Genomic DNA, 15,954 nt, shown 5'->3' with positions numbered 1-15,954 from the left:
AACAAGGATTTTTAAGAATGATGTTCTCAGACTTTGGGCTCCATAGTTATGGCACGTAAATATGTTACAGCATTACCAAATGTGAAGGCATGCTCTTCCCCACATTGTACAGGAAAACTAATTTGCAGCATTTGAAATTCAAAGGATCTAATAGTAAGTGTGAGGGGGAAAAAAGCAGAAACATTCACTGAGATCAGAAAAAATGTATACAGTATTTGCTAGATGGATAACCATCTGCATGTCAGGTACTAATCACTTGAATTAAATAATAATTATCTTCACTAAAGAAATTTCCATGACTCTTTTTACTCCTAGAAATCAAAACGTTATAATGTTGTGCATGGGTGTGAGAACCGTGCAAAAAGAATATGGATATTGTAATCACTGTGTTGAGAAATTTAGTTCTGTGATATTGTGCTGCTCATCATTTCTTCACTGCACAATCTCCTGGGAAGGTATGAAAATAGCAGTGTGACACATCAACGCAGCTTGAATGCAGTGTTTTGGCATATGTTGGAAGAGAAGTCTGTCTGATCCAAAAAAGTGGCAACGGATGAATCTTCTGCTTTGGCTGGATCGTGCATTTACAGTACAGGCATCAACCCATGAAAATGCCTAGGGAGCATTACATAACCTGAGCATCACAGAAGCAGGCTAGCATAAGATTTAAGGATAACATAAAATAAGAGATTAAAGGAACACATTGCTGATGACAAAGGCGAGGACAAATGACTGCTGAGCTTATAATATATGGGTGCAGAAAGGACAAGGCTGAGAGTGCAGAGAATTTTAAATCAAAGTGAACTGCCGTTTGCAACCCATTTTACTGCAGTAATCTGATGTATGTCAGTGAGTGAAACATGAGAAGATAAATAAATAAATGGGGTTAGATTGTGAAAATGGGAATATGATATAAATAATTACAAATTCTTATTTTTAATGTTATGCTGCTTTACATTTTTTGTGGAAACCATTTTTTTAGGTTTCTTATTTTAAATAAGTAACATTATAAATGTCTTAATTTTTTACTTCTGATCAATTTAATACATCCTTGCTGAATAAAATTGCTTAAATTATTCCAAACTTTTGATCAGTAGAGTACGTACAGTATGTATAAAACATTGTGAGAACCTTATTGAATTACAAGACACAAGATATAATAAAGTGAATACAATAAATAAAAGAAAGAAAATAAGATCCACACACCATAAAATGTTTATGCATCGAGATGAAAATAGAATTAAATCATACACATATCTCCATGCTGATGATTCAAATAAGTCTATATTCTTCATTTACAATCATGCTCTATAACTTGACATCGGGTGTCAAAAACAATTTAAAATACATGTGAACGCATATTTAGAACCGTCAGTTTCTGCAGTGAAAAAGATTCTAGCAATTCAAATCAGGTGTCAGGTCATATGAAAGTGTCCGGATTTGTGACGCCAAGTTCAGCCTTTAAAAGAAAACTGAATTTCTAGCCCCGTTCACTTCAAACATTTGCCACACCATCTGACATTTTAGTTGGGATGCAGTCGAAATATTTCACACCTTCTCTGGCCCGTTAATCAGTGTGAGCTCACTTTAAATGGATTTGCATGCTATAATATGGCATTGAGAGGCAGAACCAGAAAATTCTCTGCATATAGAGCCAACGTGAGAGAATCCAAGGGTGCATTTACTAGAAACATCTATATGCATCTGTTGTATGTGTATTTGTATAGCGCTTTTTACAATACAAATCGTTGCAAAGCAGCTCTACAGGAAATTAAGTTTCCACAATATATTTCTATATTGCAGAACCTTAATATATTTAACTTATGGCAAAATTTGGTAATTCTGTATGTTGTCTGAGCATTGGCATCCCCTGAGGTCCTCTGAGGGGTTGTCATTATGTTTTCTCAGGTCTTCGGTCATCTCAGATCATTTAAGGTTTGGATCCAGACTGAAGCTTCTGTAATTCCTAGTTACAATGTTAATCCCGTGACAGAAACAGAGAAACAAATAGAGATATAATTAGCGTAGCTGCTGTTCCATCTAAACAAAAATTATTTGTTCAACCCAAGCTATAGAATAATAATAATGTACATTTGATCAGATATAACTGCAGTAAAAGATTGTAAGATGCATTATATGAATGCTTGGCTAAAGAGATGTGTCTTTAATCTAGATTTAAACAGATAGAGTGTGTCTGAACTCTGAACGTTATCAGGAAGGCTATTCCAGAGTTTGGGAGCCAAATGTGAAAAAGCTCTACCTCCTTTAGTGGACTTTGCTATCCTAGGTACTACCAAAAGTCCAGAGTTTTGCGACCTTAGGGAGCGGTTTGGATTGTAGCGTGGTAGAAAGCGAGTTAGGTACGCAGGAGCTAAACCATTTAGGGCCTTATAGGGCAAGTAATAATATTTTGTAAATGATAAGGAACTTAATAGGTATCCAATGCAGAGACTGTAAAACTGGGGTAATATGATCATATTTTCTTGACCTGGTAAGAACTCTAGCCGCTGCATTTTGGACTATCTGTAGCTTGTTTATTGAAGATGCAGGACAACCACCTAGCAGTGCATTACAATAGTCCAGTCTAGAGGTCATGAATGCATGAACTAGCTTTTCTGCATCAGAAACATGTAGCATGTTTCGAAGCTTGGCAATGTTTCTAAGATGGAAGAATGCTGTTTTTGTACCATGGGAAATATGATTTTCAAAGGACAAGTTGCTGTCTAATATAACACCCAGATTTTTGACTTTAGAGAACGTAACAGTACATCCGTCTAGTTGCAAATTGTAATCCAAGAGATTCTGTGTACTGTTTTTTGGTCCAATAAGTAATATCTCTGTTTTATCTGAATTTAATAGGAGGAAATTATTGGTCATCCAATTTTTTACATTTTTTACACAATCTATTAGCTTAGATAGTTGAGAAGTTTCATCTGGTCTTGTTGAGATATATAGTTGAGAATCATCAGCATAACAATGAAAACTAATCCCGTATTTTCTAATAATATTACCAAGGGGCAACATGTATATTGAAAATAGCACAGGGCCTAGGACAGATCCTTGTGGTACTCCATACTTTACTGATGATAATTGAGATGACTCCCCATTTAAATGAACAAAGTGGTAGCGATCGGACAGGTAGGATCTAAACCATCTTAAAGCCTGCCCTTGAATACCAGTATAGTTTTGGAATCGATCTATGAGTGTGTCATGGTCTACAGTGTCGAACGCAGCACTAAGATCAAGTAATACTAGCAATGAGATGCAGCCTTGGTCTGAAGCAAGAAGCAAGTCATTTGTAATTTTAACAAGTGCCGTTTCTGTGCTATGGTGAGGCCTGAAACCTAACTGAAATTTTTCATAGAGATCACTTTTTGCAAGTAGGAACACAATTGAGCAGACACAACTTTTTCTAAAATTTTAGACATAAACGGAACACCTCCATATTGGAGGTTACACAAGTGGATTTCAAGTTAATTCAGCTTATGTGTTTTGCACATAAAAACAAGAGATTTGAGAGCGGCTGAAATCTGCTGAGGGTGAGATATGGCATATATCTGTCTGTGTCATTCATCACTGAGATTTGTGCTGTATTGTAAGCTATTGGCATGCCTTGGCAGGCTGCCTAATAGCACAAGAGAAGCTGGCTCTGATATATATCCACACGGCTAACTTCTCCTATCTAACAAACCAATGCATCTGTCCTCACTGAGGGATGATCCAGTTCATTATAAAGCTGCATTAGCAAGAACTACCTAGGGAGGAAAACAAAGCATTAGCCACAACTGCAACCACAACTTTTCACATTAATTAAAATCGTTTGAGCACATATACTGCAGTGATAAAGGGTCCAGAGGGACAGAATTCATGCAAGTCATCCAATTTTAAACATCAAAATATATTTTAAAGCAGAATGGAAATGAACGTATCAACTAGTCTTTGGATACATCTTTAAAAAATCAGATCAAATAAATAAAGCTTCAGAACTGATGTGCCAAATCACAAAATTCTCACCTGACTGATTTTGAATAAAAACCAGCAGAGCATACACAACAAAAACCATCGGCAAAGTGCAGTTTATAATACTGTAAATAAAGCAGATTATTTATCAAGAATTAAAGAGATGACTCATGCAAAAAAGAAAATTCTGTCATCATTCACATCAAACGACTCTCACTTTTGCAGATCAATAAAGAATATTTTTTGATGAAGAATGTTTCAGCTATCAGTACAATGATGACACAATACAGTATTCATTTTTAGGTGAACTATACTCTTAAATATTTGTGTTAAGAGAGCACAAGTTCTAATGTAATAATCCACACAATGAATCATGAAGAAAAAATCCCTATTAAACCCATATTCACGGCTTCTAAGATTCAATTACATTAGTCTGTTAAGGAGTTCTCATTATAGCAATCACACATCAGCACAGGCTGATGCAGAATCATGGTGTAAAAACCATGAAAGCCCTACAATCCAAGTCATTTACAGGCTTCATAACAAAAGAGTGCAACTGTAAATCATTGGTGAGTTTCTAAGCTCGTACCAGATGGGAGGGTCTGAAAATAGCAAAGTTGGCATGAAAAATGGATGCTGCGGGGCTTACTGTTTGACAAATTTGCCAGTTGCGGCTTGATCACAAACGCAAATTAAAATGACAAGGCAGAAATTATGTTTTAGAATACCTGTGAACACAGCACCTCGCAAATCGGTGAATACGTCAATATATGCCAAACAAGGTTCCCTAGGGTTCGGCGCCTTTGTGATTCGTCTTTCATGCACAGATTTGACACATACAAAAACGCAGGTTGACTAATTCAAAATAGACTGCTATTGAATGATATTTTTATTGTTGGGATAAATCTAGGCATGGTATAACCTGATCTTTCAAGGGAAAAAATTGAATAGGAGCCCCAGTTCAATCAAGTTAAATAGGATTTTCTATTATCACACTGAAGCCAGAGGTTAGTGGGTTGAACTGAAACTGCATGCTAATCCAGTTTATTATTTTTCCTCTTAATAAGTTTCATAACATCACAGCATGTCTGACTTTAAAGTTCGCTGATGTTGGGTGTCGGTTGGATGTACAGAATGACTAACTGGCACATCTCCGAACCAACAATAATTAATTTATCACATGACGCTTTGGAGGAAGGGATTATTTATACAGTCTTGCACCTTTATCCTCCCAACAAGTATAACATGTTATTTTAATTACAAGATCGATTAATAACCCACCTCTTCAGCCAGAGGCTAAAATGAGTTTTCTTCACAATTAAGGAATGGACTCATCAGTCCATGACTTATCAGCTTATAAACAGGGAGACTGCTTCAATTGCTGTCTCCACCTCATTGTCCTATTCTGTTCGCCAGCTCTGAGTTTAGCAGCCAAGATTTATTAATTCATTAAGTTTTCCATTTAAAATTCAAGAATAACATCATGTTCTTTCTCTAACATATCAAATCCTTATAAATAACACTCATGCTAAGGGAACACAGGCTTTGTATGTCCCACAGAGAATATTCACTGTGGAGAAAAGTATTGAGTTGAATGAAATCATTAACCACAGTGTCACAAATCTATGTAAATAGACAAATAGGCTTTTAGCCTATCATGCTGAAGAATAGGAACCATATTGTACTGTGCGGTGAAGATGGGCACTCCAGACAAGCCGTTATTTGTCTGTGAAGCCTTATAATATCAAAGGGGCATAATTCATAGAGTCATTTATGGAAATGCATTACGGTCTTCCGTTAGTATGTGCGTCAGAGGTACATAGTTTGCACTTTTGGGGGCCGAGTGGTTCAATCAGTGAGGCCTTTCATTACTTTTAATTTCTGGTTTCAAAACCGACATTCACATCACAGCAAATGGTGAAGGACAAAGCAATATGTGTGTCCAGTGCATGCCAAAACTACACTAAAGACAGATCTTTAGTTTGTGGCTATTGAGAACTACACAGAAAACAAAAAGTAATTTACTAAATTGACAAAACACTATTACAAAGGAACAGCAAGTATCACACTGAATTAGCCTCTTAACTAAAATAAATAAAAATGTAACAAAACACTTTGATTCAAATCAAAGCCATTTGTCAAAGTTATGCAAAGTTAGCCAAAGTTATGTTCCAAATTTAAAGTTGATATCACAAACATTTATGTTCCTGTGATTTATTGTATTTTCATGCATTTTCCTGTCACAAATGTATACATTTCTGTCGTAATATTAATTCTATCACAAAATAGTCAAACATGGAACCTTGGAATATAGAACCTTGCGACTCAGACATTTTCAATTATATGTGTTTTGTCCAAATTAAATTCCAATGAATGTCCAAGAAGATTTGGTTAATAAATTTTGTTATATGATATTTGAAACTTTGAGGAGGAGCTCGCTAAACGACAATGTCTGATTTCAAAATGGTTTTCAAAAGATGAATTTGGACTGTTTAAGCTTTCAAATGATATCCAATTTAGGACGATTATTAAAATATGTAATGGGAAAAAAAGAGAAAGATTGAATAGCATTTTCTTGTGAAACACAGGCTTTCATTTCAATAATCTGTTTTATTTACAACTTCAGTTTTTTACTGTTTAAGCAGCACATTATAAAAAGGAAATAAAAATTAAAACACTGTAGATTATTTTCCTCAACATCTTAACAGCAACTGAAAATTGAAATCAATTGCTGCCTATGTAGGCAGCAGGCAGCAAGTCAGTTCAGTAGGTTTTGGAACAAGAGGTACTGACATTCATTGATTTCAAAAGCGTATTGTAAGCCCTGGACAACTGTTAAGATTGACTTCTTCTGGCTACTTTTTTTTTAATGCTAGGTTTCTACTGAAGTAAAATTATACCGAATACCATCCAGAGGCCTCCCCCATATCCTTCTTATCCAGTCTTGCAGACAAAGATGCCCTTTCATTGCTTTACAACGTTCAGGAATTTTCACAAATCTACATTTGCCATTTCCTAACTGGGAAACCTTCCACAATTTCAGTCACACTTCAAATCATACAGAAATGATGGGTCACTATCGGACTGTGCAAAGTAACAGTGCATTTCTTTTCTGATAAATCTCAATGTTCCATAAAATCGGGCCGTGCTTTTAGCATATGCTTGGTTGGCTGCAATGTAGTGCATAACCCAATGAATACAGCTGTACAAGTTGAAAATTCTATCAGTGATACGAATATGTCAAATCATAAATGCATGTGTCCGTACATAGATATAATCATTAGAGTAAAATGTCAAGCCAGTAACAGCATAAAGTCTTTAATTGCATTTACAAATACCACAAATAAGGTGAATACAAATCAGGACAACCCTGATGAAGCCTTGACTTTTTACATATACAATGTTCAGGCAATAATAGCTATGAAAGAGAAAAATTGCACAGAGAATAGAAATTACAATGTAATATATACAAATGCATTATGCTAATATTAGAAAACGCATATGGAGGTGTTACAAACTACACATGAACCTAAAATTATAAATGATGATGCTTACATTGGAGCTCAAAATTATGTCCATTTAGGGACGAATAGGGCCATTTTCAAGTCTGTTTCATGCGAAGTCTGTTTCATGTCGAGTCTGTTCAAGTCAAGTCTCGGATTATGTTTGATGTTTGGATTGCACGTTGCAAATAAACTGCACTTGGGTTCATCACTACGCTTGCCTCCAGTGGAATCTTTACATTTACTAATTTTAATGTTTTGTCAATTTTATTAGTTTTTATATGTTTTTTTTTATTTAGTTTGTTTTATTTATTTTAGTAAATCAATTTGATTTAAATAAAAAGGAGAAATGCTGTCTTACCAACTAGCTGAAATAAAACTAAAAAAAATAAAATAATTTAACTTTTTATTTTAATTAACATTTTATGGTTTTAGTTAACTACAATAACTAAAACCCCTAAGTGAAGTCACTTTATTACATAGTAGTAAGACCCCAAGCATTCAGAAAGTGACAGCAATTTGTTTTGGGCATTTGAAAGGCATGTTCAACTGTCTTCAGTGAATGAAAAGCAGGCTCAATTGGATTAAGCAAGGGAATGACTCGCATGGTCAAGACTATTCGCCTACTGGCCTCTGAAAAACTCCTTGGTTGCATTAGCAGCATTCATCTTCATTACACCTCACATTACATTAATAAGCAATCACATCACTAAAGTCAAGGGAGACAGAATTAGCCGTACATGCCTGGGGCATAGCATACAGCCATGTCTCACAAATAGGGTGGTATGCTTTGGATCACAAGCACTTCTTTTTCCGTGTTCTGTGTTTTTCAAACAGGTGATTTGAACATACCTGCTTTGCCTCTGATCAGTTTATCCTGCTGCTCGGCTTAATGACAACATGCTTTATCAGAACTGACTTGTCTTTGGTCCTCGTGTTGAGAAACTTCAGCAAAAGACTCGAAATGCAAATGCCTAAAATTAACTCACGACTTTCTGACAGCTTTCTTGTGCATGAAAAATGCAACAGCACACACTTGGGCAAAAACAACTGGCTGAACAGCCAATTTAAAATGGAAAGAATGCATGAAAAAGGGACAGTAATTGCGACATTGTTCACAGATAGTTTAAATAACCTTAAATTAAAGCTGAAGTTTAAGGTGCACTATAACCTCTTACTCTGACTATGTTTACACAGTGTGCAGAAGTGGACTCTTGGCCTCATTAGGACAATAACAGGAAAGCACCATGTAAACATCTATTTGAGACATGGACATTTACAAGTTTTGCCACATTACCGAAAATATATTGCCTATAGACTCAGTTGCTGTTTTCAATTCAACTGCAATGAATGGAGACTGTTTGTTTGCACATTCTGAACACTGCAACATTACTTCAACTAATTGCGTGAGTTTGGGGGCGGGACTATCTGTTTGGTCAACCAATAGCAGACATGGGGAGTGTTCAGGAACTTGTCCATATTTTTGCAATTTAGTTTACTGCTGCTAATTCCACACAAATTCCACAATTCCAATTTGCTTCAAGAATTATTTTAGTGTCGGCGCTGATAGCCTAACTGTTCTTTCATAAAGGCAAAAGATGCCAAAAATAAATCTGAAAAAAAAGATAATTATTTTAGAAAAATATTTTAGAAATTAGAACATGTAGAAAAAATAAGTAATATGTATTTATACTACAGGGCCGCTGAATGCTTGAATCCGATTGGCTGGTGAATGTTCTAAGGTGTGCAATTATTTTCAGGGAAATGCACAGCGAACGAAGTTCGAGGCAGCTCTTGACCACATTACATATCAATATCACTTCGCAAAGTGATTTGAGTTATTTCAAAGATCCTTACAGCCTAAAACAGCAAAAGAACCAAAACTCAAACCAAAACGACACTGGCCAAACAAATAAATATAGTAAACAACAGGATAAAAATTACAGATCATATCCATGTTTTTGCCACAAAATTATGTTTTATGTATGGAAAGCACATACTCTTATCTCTCCCGCTCTCTCTCCCGGTGGGAAGTCGTGGCCTAATGGTTAGAGAGTCGGACTCGTAATCCAAAGGTTGCGGGTTCGAGTCTCGGGCTGGCAGGGATTGTAGGTGGGGGGAGTCCAGCGCTCTTTCCACCCTCAATACCATGACTGAGGTGCCCTTGAGCAAGGCACCGAACTCCCAACTGCTCCCCGGGCGCCGCAGCATAAATGGCTGCCCACTGCTCTGGGTGTGTGTTCACTGCTGCGTGTGTGCACGTTGGATGGGTTAAATGCAGAGCACGAATTCCGAGTATGTTCTTGGCAGTATGTCACTTCACTTACAGACGCACACACATAGGCCAACAGTTTGCACACATAAGTGCTAATATTTTTAGCACAACTCTGAAGATTTGATCAGTAACATAGTTTAACAACTTAAAAACAAAATGACTTCTCACAAGCTGTCACAGTTATGTTTAGTTAGTTTCATTATGATGGACTATTAGTTTTGTTTTCATGGACTTGTCATTGGTTTTCTTCAGTCACATGTATTCCTTTGTTCAGTTTTCCCACCACTCTTTAGTTGTCTTGGTAATTCGTTTAACCCTCTGAGCCCGACAAACGCGAATACGCGTTTTGGGGCAGATTTTCCTGATAAGGCAGAAATTAGCTTGAATTACTCTGCCATTTTTGATAGTTCAGATAAGAGCAATACACCATTCGAATCTGTAAGGGGTCTACTTTTATTTGTATACACTCAAAATAACAACTAAACTTTGTGCTTTTGAAGAATAAAGAAAACAAACAGGGTGCGCTCTCTGTCTTCTCCGTCTCCGCGATCTGTTTTCAGAAATGCGTCACTAAAATGAAGTGTAACTCTGCGAATACTCAACACAGAAACATGAGAGTTATCTCTATAGAAAGCTTGAAGTGTCTTCTTTCAAATTAAGTAAGTTATATCGAAAACAAATATTCTGTGATGAAGTAATCTGTATGAAACCAACACGATGTTCAGTCTGTCCCGTCTAACTCATTATTTTTAATGAGATCCCGCCCCCTCGTGTTCACATGTAAATAACCACGTGACCCGCGCACGCGTGGAGACACGCAACATAAACACGGAGACTGTTCATCGCTGCTATACTGTTAGTTTCTGGAAGAAGACGCGCTGAGTAAAGGCTGGATTTCCCTCAAAATAAGAGCAAGAGTTCATCAAGTAGAGAAGATCGATCTGATGAGTAAGTAATGTTTATGTTTTGCATTAGTTAACGTGTTATTGTGACATAAACTTGAACACATTACTAGTTGGGTTTTTCTCAAACTACAACACGATGAATGCTACGCATCTAAGAATGTTTAGACCATGTTTATTATTAATAATCTGTTCACAAATATATTTTTATAGTGTGCTAAACGATAACAATTAGTTCTCAGATATAAAATGGGGCTGCTTGCTGCTTCCCACCCTGCCCCCCGCTACACTTTCTTCACCATTGCTGGTTTTAGCCAGCACAAGGACTGATTCATCACCTGACATGAACTGTGACTTATCATCTGTGATCCCAACCAACCTCACTCTCCTACCTACACTATCTATCCCAGCCAGTCCTCCAGCCTCTGATCCCTTCCCTCCCTCAGCTCCACCAGAGACCCTCAGCCTTACGACTCCACTGGGTTCCCTTGTCCCTCCGGCTCCACCTTGGTCAGTCGTCCCTCTGCCTGTGCCACGGACTTGCGAGTCCCTCCGCTGTGCACCGTCTCTCCACCCCTACGGCTTCGGCAGGCTCCTCCTTCCCCCCCCGGCTCCACACACCAGCTCCGCCTCAGTCCTCGGCCACTCAGGCTCCACCTCAGACGCTCGTCGCCACAGCTCCACCTAGGTCTTCAGTGCCAGCAGTGTTGCTTGGTTCCATCAGCTCTCCGTCGTTGCCCTGGGATCCCCTGACATTGACTCTGCCTCCTTCGGTCGTCCCGTGGATGTCGTCGGCCATGCGAACACCTTGGCTCTTCCCTCCATCAACTCCACCATGCGCTGTCATTCTTGCTGTGCTCTGGGGTTGCAACATCTGGCCACTCCCCTCATCATCGCCCCCATAGTTGATCCCACCATCTGTGCCTCCGTGGAATCTCTGCCTATCTGTCTGCCTGTTCCCTATCTGTCGGTCACTACGAGTTATGTCGTGACGACATAGGGGATTTACTTGGAAGCCCCAATCATCTCTGACTTAAGAGAAAACGCCAATGAAATTGGCTAGTGGATTTTGCATACCTGAGCCACTCCCCGTGCATACGGGTATAAAAGGGCGACAGGTGCATCCACTCATCCGATTTTTGCTTCGGAGCCGAGTGGATGAACGTTTGATCTCCACAAAGCCATTCATCATCTGTCTGGAAGCTGTTCTGGTTGGCGTTACGGTGCGAACAGCGGTGTCCTGTCTGCAGCGATTCCCCTGGGCACTTCAACTGAAAGAGCAAATTTCCTAAAAGAGCAAATCATGGTCGGTTCACGTCTTTTTAAAGACGCTGTTCCGGCCGTGTCCTCTTGGTTGCGGTCGTTTCCTGTCCTCCGTAAACAGCCACGATCGTTGTCTTCAGTGTCTGGGGCTCCAGCACGCTGAAGCTGCGTTCGTGGATGGTTTATGCGTTCATTGAGCGTGTAACCATAGCAGCGCTGCGATCGCGCCTCTCTCTCCTCACGGGGATGGGAGGGGCCCCCTCTGTCACTACCCGCGCTGGCTTCTCTGCCACGAGCAGAGAACCATCGGCTAGTGCTCTGGGCGATCTGAGGGTTACAGTGAGAGCCTTCCGCCGGGCCAGTCCCCACGGACCTTTCACTCCTCCTGCAGCAGCTGTTCTGTGCGGCTCCCCGGTGATTCTGCTGTGCCGTCTCACGGCGTGCCCAGCAGTTTCATTCGGCGCGCCGATAGAGGATTAGATGTCGATCGCGGCATCGGGGGATGGGCAATCGTCCTCTGAGGATGAAGGTTCGGCGCAGCTGCGGGGTTCGCGGCCGCCGCCGAATCGGACCCAGAGTTGACGGCCGTGCTTTCCCGGGCCGCCGCGAGATCGGGCTGGAGGCGTGCACACCTCTCAGTCCTGAGCCCTCGCGGTGAGATGATTGGCTTCTCGGCAGAGGCTGTGGCTCGCGACCACGCCCTGCCCTGGTTCCTTTCTTCCCGGAAGTGCACGAGGAGCTGATGAAGTCGTGGACGGCCCCTTTTTACGGCCAGAAGCGGCGCGTCTGCCTCCTCCATCCTCGCTACCCTCGATGGCGGGGCGGCTAAGGGTGACGCGGACATTCCCCAGGTGGAGAGAGCGGTCGCGGTGCACTTGTGCCCGCGAAACGCCGCCACTTAGGGGAGTCGTTCGCGCCTCCCGTCCAAAGCCTATAGGCTGATGGCCGTTCTCGGCCAAAGCTTATAGTGCTGCGGGCCAGGCCGCCCCTGCCCTGCATGCCACGGCTATCCTGCGAGTACACAGGCCAAGGCATTAAATGCACGAGGGTAGTACCAACCCGAGGTTGACGCAGGAGCTGCGCTCAGCGACTGGCCTTGCCCTACGGGCAACGGAAGTCACAGCGCAGTGCCTCGGGAAGGCGATGTGCACACACTTGTGGTCCAAGAGTGCCGTCTGTGGCTCAGCCTGTGGAGAGGGGCGAAGTCGACAAAGTACACTTTCTCGACGCTCTTGTCTCCCAGGCTGGACTGTTCGGCGACACTGTCGAGGACTGTGCCCAGCAGTTCTCGGCAGTACTGCAGCAGACCGAGGCCGTCCAGCACATCTTGCCCCGGCGTGATGCACCGCTCCGCCACAGGGCAAGCCCCAGTCTGCTGGTCACCGTGGGCGCCCTCCTGTGTCCCTTTGAGCTGCTCCGCCTTGTGCTGGGGCGTCGAGCCTCTTGCAGGAGCGTGGCGCGCCCCCCCCCCCCCCCGTGTTCCAACTGGCCCCGATATCGTCCAAGGAGGCGATAAAACGGCCCTGACACGGGCAACCCGGAGGTGTGGGAAGCTGCTCTATCTCAGGAGATGGCGGGATCAGCGCCGCTCCTTCCCCCGAAGGAGGGTTGGGGGGAGAATCATTCATTCTGTTCCGCCGCTGGCTCAAGAAAGCCAGCGGTACCCACTTTGTCAAAAGAAGAGCAATTCCCTTTTTCCCCGGGTTATCAGGTTCGCGGGTTGACAGTGTGCGACGCACTGCCTCCTCACTCTCGCCCGCGACCCATCTTGCCAGCGGCCAAGAGAGTGCGGTTCGGGGACGCAGTGCCTCCCCACGCACCTCTAGCCAGTCCCCTTTGGGACCTAGGGAGTTCGGTAAGGATGCTTCAGAACGCGCTGCCTTCTGTACTATCCAGCCCTACTCCTCTGCGCTGCACCACCGCAGGTACGTCGATTGTGCCGTTGGAGCCCCTTGCACGGCGTCTGGAAGCGTGGCTTGCGCTGCCCAGCCCGTCTCGGTGGCTCACGCGCACAATTCGACTCGGCTATGCGATTCAGTTCGCCAGGCGACCTCCCAAGTTCAGCTGCGTTCTCGAGACCTCAGTGGTAGCTCGGAACGTTCCTGTCTTGCGCGAGGAGATTGCTGTCCTCCTGGCAAAGGATGCAATCGAGCCGGTCCCTCCAGCCGAGATGAGGCAGGGGTTTTTACAGCCCTTACTTCATCGTACCCAAGAAAGGCGGTGGTCTTCGACCAATCCTGGGGTGCAATCCCCAGGATTGGTTTGCAGCGATTGACCTGAAGGATGCTTACTTTCATGTTTCGATCCTTCCGCGGCACAGACCGTTCCTACGGTTTGCGTCCGAAGGTCGGGCATGGCAGTACAAGGTCCTCCCCTTCGGGCTCTCCCTGTCTCCCCGTGTCTTCACGAAGGGCGTTGAAGGCGCCCTTGCCCCGCTACGGGAAGTGGGCGTCAGGGTCCTCAACTACCTCGACGACTGGCTCATTCTGGCCCAGTCCCGAGAGCAGTTGTGCGATCACAGGGAGCTGGTGTTACGGCACCTCAGCCAGTTGGGGCTTCGGGTCAACTGGGAAAGGAGCAAGCTCTCCCCTGTGCAGAGAATCTCTTTTCTCGGTGTGGAGTTAGACTCGGTGAGTAGGACGGCGCGCCTCATGGACGAGCGCGCCCAATCAGTGCTGAACTGCCTGAGTTCCTTCAGAGGCAGGACTGTGGTGCCACTGAAACAGTTTCAGAGGCTCCTGGGGCATATGGCATCCGCAGCTGCGGTCACGCCGCTCGGATTGCTTCATATGAGACCACTTCAGCACTGGTTGCACTCCCGAGTTTTGAGGTGGGCATGGCGCCGCGGTTCACTTCGGGTGAGTATCACGCGCGAGTGTTGCCGCTCCTTCAGCCCTTGGACGGACCGTGCTTTTCTACGGGCCGGGGTGCCCTTAGAACAAGTGTCCTGGCATGTTGTTGTCACAACAGATGCCTCCAGTACGGGCTAGGGCGCTACATGCAACGGGCAGGCAGCCTCGGGGCTCTGGACAGGGCCTCGACTGCTTTGGCATATCAATTGCCTGGAGCTGTTGGCAGTGCATCTGGCCTTGCGGCAGTTCGGCCACTGCTGCTAGGCAAGCATGTGTTGGTCCGCATGGACAACACTGCGGCTGTGTCGTACATCAACCGGCCGGTAGGTGTACGATCACGCCGCATGTCACAGCTCGCCCGCCATCTCCTCCTCTGGAGTCACACGCAGCTCAGGTCGCTGCGCGCTGTCCACAATCCGGGGGAGCTCAATCGTGCGGCCGATGCGCTCTCACGACAGCTCACTTTCTCGGAGAGTGGCGACTCCATCCCGAGACGATCCGGCTGATCTGGAGTCGATTCGGGGAAGCTCAGGTAGACCTGTTTGCTTCCCGCGAGTCCTCCCACTGCCAGCTATATTCTCCCTGACCGAGGGGCCCCGCGGCACGGACGCACTGGCACACAGCTGGCCTCGGGCTTTACGCAAGTATGCATTTCCCCCAGTGAGCCTACTCGCACAGACACTGTGCAAGGTCAGGGAGGACGAGGAGCAGGTCCTGCTGGTCGCGCCGTATTGGCCCACCCGGACCTGGTTTCCGGAACTCATTCTCCTCGCGACAGCCCCTCCCTGGCGTATCCCTCTGAGGAAGGAACTCCTTTCTCAGGGGCTCGGCACCATATGGCACCCGCGTCCAGATCTGTGGAACCTCCATGTGTGGCTCCTGGACGGGACGCGGCAGACTTAAGTGGTCTACCACAGGCCGTGGTAGACACCATCACTCAGGCTAGAGCTCCTTCAACAAGGCAAGCCTATGCTCTGAAGTGGAGTCTGTTCGCGAACTGGTGTTCTTCTCGCCGGGAAGACCCCCGAAGATGCACGATTGGAGTAGTGCTTTCTTTCCTGCAAGAAAGGTTGGAGCGTAGGCTGTCACCCTCCACCTTGAAGGTGTATGTGGCTGCTATCGCGGCCCATCACGATGCAGTGGACGGCCGGTCCGTGGGAAAGCATGATCTCATCGTGAGGTTCCTGAGGGGTGCCAGG

At 43.9% G+C, this 15,954-nt stretch overlaps 1 protein-coding gene across 3 annotated transcripts in view; it reads right to left on the bottom strand.

Moving 5' to 3' along the window:
* The window catches only part of LOC306845363 (neuronal growth regulator 1-like), a 112,701-nt gene that overhangs the window by 50,338 nt on the left and 46,409 nt on the right, over window positions 1-15,954 (bottom strand). The gene's annotated exons all lie outside the window — the stretch shown is intronic.

Source organism: Barbus barbus, assembly GCF_936440315.1.
Source record: "Barbus barbus genome assembly, chromosome: 25".
In the NCBI taxonomy this organism is placed as follows: domain Eukaryota; kingdom Metazoa; phylum Chordata; class Actinopteri; order Cypriniformes; family Cyprinidae; genus Barbus; species Barbus barbus.
Note: the sequence above shows the minus strand (reverse complement) of the source record. Positions and strands in the feature narration are given on the sequence as shown.